This window comes from Saccoglossus kowalevskii, chromosome 4, assembly GCF_978046115.1.
Source record: "Saccoglossus kowalevskii chromosome 4, keSacKowa6.1, whole genome shotgun sequence".
Lineage (NCBI taxonomy): Eukaryota > Metazoa > Hemichordata > Enteropneusta > Harrimaniidae > Saccoglossus > Saccoglossus kowalevskii.
The window spans coordinates 20932758-20937757 of NC_140644.1; the positions used below are offsets into that span (position 1 = coordinate 20932758).

Here is a 5000-nt window from a genome sequence, read left to right on the forward strand (position 1 = left end):
GTGTTCTAAAACATTGGCTGCAAGCAGAGTTCGAACCTGCGCGTGGAGACCCCATTGGATTTCAAGTCCAACGCCTTAACCACTCGGCCATCACAGCAGTTGATGCATTGACAAGTGCTCCTAAAAATGTTGGCTTAAAATTTGTTGTTATTTTATTTGCATTTGTTACATGACATTGACATAACATTGACGTCAAATTCACGCACTTGTTTTTCTTTTTTACGAGATCTAAATGGCATTAAGTCATATATATATAATTTGAACTTGGTGCCAATGCGAATCATTTTCATAATTCGCATTCATTCTTGCGGTTGATCTACGGCCAATTATGTATACAGCGGCTCAACGAGGTGTTCTAAAACATTCGCGGGGAGACGTCATTGGATTTCAAGTCCAACGCCTTAAACACTCGGCCATCACAGCAGTTGATGCAATGACAAGTGCTCCTAAAAATGTTGGCTTAAAATTTGTTGTTATTTTATTTGCATTTGTTACATGACATGTTACATAACATTGACGTCAAATTCACGCACTTGTTTTTCTTTTTTACGAGATGTAAATGGCATTAAGTCATATATATATAATTTAAACTTGGTGCCAATGCGAATCATTTTCATAATTTGCATTCATTCATGCGGTTGATCTACGGCCAATTATGTATACAGCGGCTCAACGAGGTGTTCAAAAATATTCGCTGCGAGCAGGGTTCGAACCTGCGCGCGGAGACCCCATTGGATTTCGAGTCCAACGCCTTAACCACTCGGCCATCACAGCAGTTGATGCAATGACAAGTGCTCCTAAAAATTTTGGCTGAAAATTTGTTGTTATTTTATTTGTAGTTGTTACATAACATTGACGTCAAGTTCACGCACTTGCTTTTCTTTTTTACGAGAAGTAAATGGCATTAAGTGATATATATAATGTAAACTTGGTGCCAATGCGAATCATTTTCTTAATTTGCATGCGTTCTTTCGGTTGATCTACGGCCAATTATGTATACAGCGGCTCAACGAGGTGTTCTAAAACATTCGCGGGGAGACGCCATTGGATTTCAAGTCCAACGCCTTAAACACTCGGCCATCACAGCAGTTGATGCAATGACAAGTGCTCCTAAAAATGTTGGCTTAAAATTTGTTGTTATTTTATTTTATTTGCATTTGTTACATGACATGTTACATAACATTGACGTCAAATTCACGCACTTGTTTTTCTTTTTTACGAGATGTAAATGGCATTAAGTCATATATATATAATTTAAACTTGGTGCCAATGCGAATCATTTTCATAATTTGCATTCATTCATGCGGTTGATCTACGGCCAATTATGTATACAGCGGCTCAACGAGGTGTTCTAAAACATTCGCTGCGAGCAGGGTTCGAACCTGCGCGCGGAGACCCCATTGGATTTCGAGTCCAACGCCTTAACCACTCGGCCATCACAGCAGTTGATGCAATGACAAGACAAGTGCTCCTAAAAATTTTGGCTGAAAATTTGTTGTTATTTTATTTGTAGTTGTTACATAACATTGACGTCAAGTTCACGCACTTGTTTTTCTCTTTTAAGAGATGTAAATGGCATTAAGTCATATATATATAATTTAAACTTGGTGCCAATACGAATCATTTTCATAATTTGCATTCATTCATGCGGTTGATCTACGGCCAATTATGTATACAGCGACTCAACGAGGTGTTCTAAAACATTGGCTGCAAGCAGGGTTCGAACCTGCGCGGGGAGACCCCATTGGATTTCGAGTCCAACGCCTTAACCACTCGGCCATCACAGCAGTTGATGCATTGACAAGTGCTCCTAAAAATGTTGGCTTAAAATTTGTTGTTATTTTATTTGCATTTGTTACATGACATTGACATAACATTGACGTCAAATTCACGCACTTGTTTTTCTTTTTTACGAGATGTAAATGGCATTAAGTGATATATATAATGCAAACTTGGTGCCAATGCGAATCATTTTCATAATTTGCATTCATTCTTGCGGTTGATCTATGGCCAATTATGTATACAGCGGCTCAACGAGGTGTTCTAATACATTCGCTGCGAGCAGGGTTCGAACCAGCGCAGGGAGACCCCATTGGATTTCGAGTCCAACGCCTTAACCACTCGGCCATCACAGCAGTTGATGTAATGACAAGTGCTCCTAAAAATTTGGCTTAAAATTTGTTGTTATTTTATTTGAATTTGTTACATGACATTGACATGTTACATAACATTGACGTCAAATTCACGCACTTGTTTTTCTCTTTTAAGAGATGTAAATGGAATTAAGTCATAAATATATAATTTAAACTTGGTGCCAATGCGAATCATTTTCATAATTTGCATTCATGCGGTTGATCTACGGCCAATTATGTATACAGCGGCTGAACGAGGTGTTCTAAAACAATTGCTGCAAGCTGGGATCGAACCTGCGCGGGGAGACCCCATTGGATTTCGAGTCCAACGCCTTAACCACTCGGCCATCACAGCAGTTGATGCAATGACAAGTGCTCCTAAAAATGTTGGCTTAAAATTTGTTGTTATTTTATTTGCATTTGTTACATGACATTGACATGTTACATAACATTGACGTCAAATTCACGCACTTGTTTTGCTGATTTACGAGATTTAAATGGCATTAAGTCATATATATATAATTTAAACTTGGTGTCAATGCGAATCATTTTCATAATTTGCATTCATTGCTGCGGTTGATCTACGGCCAATCATGTATACAGCGGTGCAACGAGGTGTCTAAAACATTCGCTGCAAACAGGTTTCGAACCTTCGCGGGAAGACGACATTGGATTTCGAGTCCGACGCCTTAACCACTCGGCCATCACAGCAGTTGATGCAATGACATGTGCTCCTAAAAATGTTGGCTTAAAGTTTGTTGTTATTTTATTTGCATTTGTTACATGACATTGACATGTTACATAACATTGACGTGAAATTCACGCACTTGTTTTTCTTTTTTACGAGTTGTAAATGGCATTAAGTGATATATATAATGCAAACTTGGTGTCAATGCGAATCATTTTCATAATTTGAATTCATTGCTGCGGTTGATCTACGGCCAATCATGTATACAGCGGTGCAACGAGGTGTCTAAAACATTCGCTGCAAACAGGTTTCGAACCTTCGCGGGAAGACGACATTGGATTTCGAGTCCGACGCCTTAACCACTCGGCCATCACAGCAGTTGATGCAATGACATGTGCTCCTAAAAATGTTGGCTTAAAGTTTGTTGTTATTTTATTTGCATTTGTTACATGACATTGACATGTTACATAACATTGACGTGAAATTCACGCACTTGTTTTTCTTTTTTACGAGTTGTAAATGGCATTAAGTGATATATATAATGCAAACTTGGTGCCAATGCGAATCATTTTCATAATTTGCATTCATTCTTGCGGTTGATCTATGGCCAATTATGTATACAGCGGCTCAACGAGGTGTTCTAATACATTCGCTGCGAGCAGGGTTCGAACCAGCGCAGGGAGACCCCATTGGATTTCGAGTCCAACGCCTTAACCACTCGGCCATCACAGCAGTTGATGCAATGACAAGTGCTCCTAAAAATGTTGGCTTAAAATTTGTTGTTATTTTATTTGCATTTGTTACATGACATTGACATGTTACATAACATTGACGTCAAATTCACGCACTTGTTTTGCTGATTTACGAGATTTAAATGGCATTAAGTCATATATATATAATTTAAACTTGGTGTCAATGCGAATCATTTTCATAATTTGCATTCATTGCTGCGGTTGATCTACGGCCAATCATGTATACAGCGGTGCAACGAGGTGTCTAAAACATTCGCTGCAAACAGGTTTCGAACCTTCGCGGGAAGACGACATTGGATTTCGAGTCCGACGCCTTAACCACTCGGCCATCACAGCAGTTGATGCAATGACATGTGCTCCTAAAAATGTTGGCTTAAAGTTTGTTGTTATTTCATTCTTGCGGTTGATCTATGGCCAATTATGTATACAGCGGCTCAACGAGGTGTTCTAATACATTCGCTGCGAGCAGGGTTCGAACCAGCGCAGGGAGACCCCATTGGATTTCGAGTCCAACGCCTTAACCACTCGGCCATCACAGCAGTTGATGTAATGACAAGTGCTCCTAAAAATTTGGCTTAAAATTTGTTGTTATTTTATTTGAATTTGTTACATGACATTGACATGTTACATAACATTGACGTCAAATTCACGCACTTGTTTTTCTCTTTTAAGAGATGTAAATGGAATTAAGTCATAAATATATAATTTAAACTTGGTGCCAATGCGAATCATTTTCATAATTTGCATTTATGCGGTTGATCTACGGCCAATTATGTATACAGCGGCTGAACGAGGTGTTCTAAAACAATTGCTGCAAGCTGGGATCGAACCTGCGCGGGGAGACCCCATTGGATTTCGAGTCCAACGCCTTAACCACTCGGCCATCACAGCAGTTGATGCAATGACAAGTGCTCCTAAAAATGTTGGCTTAAAATTTGTTGTTATTTTATTTGCATTTGTTACATGACATTGACATGTTACATAACATTGACGTCAAATTCACGCACTTGTTTTGCTGATTTACGAGATTTAAATGGCATTAAGTCATATATATATAATTTAAACTTGGTGTCAATGCGAATCATTTTCATAATTTGCATTCATTGCTGCGGTTGATCTACGGCCAATCATGTATACAGCGGTGCAACGAGGTGTTCTAAAACATTCGCTGCGAGCAGGGTTCGAACCTGCGCGGAGAGACCCCATTGGATTTCGAGTCCAACGCCTTAACCACTCGGCCATCACAGCAGTTGATGCAATGACAAGTGCTCCTAAAAATTTTGGCTGAAAATTTGTTGTTATTTTATTTGTAGTTGTTACATAACATTGACGTCAAGTTCACGCACTTGCTTTTCTTTTTTACGAGAAGTAAATGGCATTAAGTGATATATATAATGTAAACTTGGTGCCAATGCGAATCATTTTCTT

General features: G+C 39.0%; 13 non-coding genes across 13 annotated transcripts; all 13 read right to left on the reverse strand.

Annotated features, from left to right (window-relative positions):
- Positions 1-15: 15 nt before the first annotated feature.
- TRNAS-UGA (transfer RNA serine (anticodon UGA)) lies at positions 16-97 on the reverse strand. The gene has a single exon. It is a non-coding gene; the product is annotated as a tRNA-Ser (tRNA).
- Positions 98-692: 595 nt separating this feature from the next.
- TRNAS-CGA (transfer RNA serine (anticodon CGA)) lies at positions 693-774 on the reverse strand. The gene has a single exon. It is a non-coding gene; the product is annotated as a tRNA-Ser (tRNA).
- A 587-nt stretch (positions 775-1361) lies between these two features.
- TRNAS-CGA (transfer RNA serine (anticodon CGA)) lies at positions 1362-1443 on the reverse strand. The gene has a single exon. It is a non-coding gene; the product is annotated as a tRNA-Ser (tRNA).
- A 262-nt stretch (positions 1444-1705) lies between these two features.
- On the reverse strand, positions 1706-1787 carry TRNAS-CGA (transfer RNA serine (anticodon CGA)). Its single transcript has one exon. It is a non-coding gene; the product is annotated as a tRNA-Ser (tRNA).
- A 266-nt stretch (positions 1788-2053) lies between these two features.
- On the reverse strand, positions 2054-2135 carry TRNAS-CGA (transfer RNA serine (anticodon CGA)). The gene has a single exon. It is a non-coding gene; the product is annotated as a tRNA-Ser (tRNA).
- Positions 2136-2405: 270 nt separating this feature from the next.
- Positions 2406-2487, reverse strand: TRNAS-CGA (transfer RNA serine (anticodon CGA)). The gene has a single exon. It is a non-coding gene; the product is annotated as a tRNA-Ser (tRNA).
- Positions 2488-2761: 274 nt separating this feature from the next.
- Positions 2762-2843, reverse strand: TRNAS-CGA (transfer RNA serine (anticodon CGA)). Its single transcript has one exon. It is a non-coding gene; the product is annotated as a tRNA-Ser (tRNA).
- A 272-nt stretch (positions 2844-3115) lies between these two features.
- On the reverse strand, positions 3116-3197 carry TRNAS-CGA (transfer RNA serine (anticodon CGA)). Its single transcript has one exon. It is a non-coding gene; the product is annotated as a tRNA-Ser (tRNA).
- Positions 3198-3470: 273 nt separating this feature from the next.
- On the reverse strand, positions 3471-3552 carry TRNAS-CGA (transfer RNA serine (anticodon CGA)). The gene has a single exon. It is a non-coding gene; the product is annotated as a tRNA-Ser (tRNA).
- A 274-nt stretch (positions 3553-3826) lies between these two features.
- On the reverse strand, positions 3827-3908 carry TRNAS-CGA (transfer RNA serine (anticodon CGA)). Its single transcript has one exon. It is a non-coding gene; the product is annotated as a tRNA-Ser (tRNA).
- Positions 3909-4029: 121 nt separating this feature from the next.
- Positions 4030-4111, reverse strand: TRNAS-CGA (transfer RNA serine (anticodon CGA)). Its single transcript has one exon. It is a non-coding gene; the product is annotated as a tRNA-Ser (tRNA).
- A 270-nt stretch (positions 4112-4381) lies between these two features.
- TRNAS-CGA (transfer RNA serine (anticodon CGA)) lies at positions 4382-4463 on the reverse strand. The gene has a single exon. It is a non-coding gene; the product is annotated as a tRNA-Ser (tRNA).
- Positions 4464-4738: 275 nt separating this feature from the next.
- Positions 4739-4820, reverse strand: TRNAS-CGA (transfer RNA serine (anticodon CGA)). Its single transcript has one exon. It is a non-coding gene; the product is annotated as a tRNA-Ser (tRNA).
- Between the last annotated feature and the right edge of the window lie 180 nt (positions 4821-5000).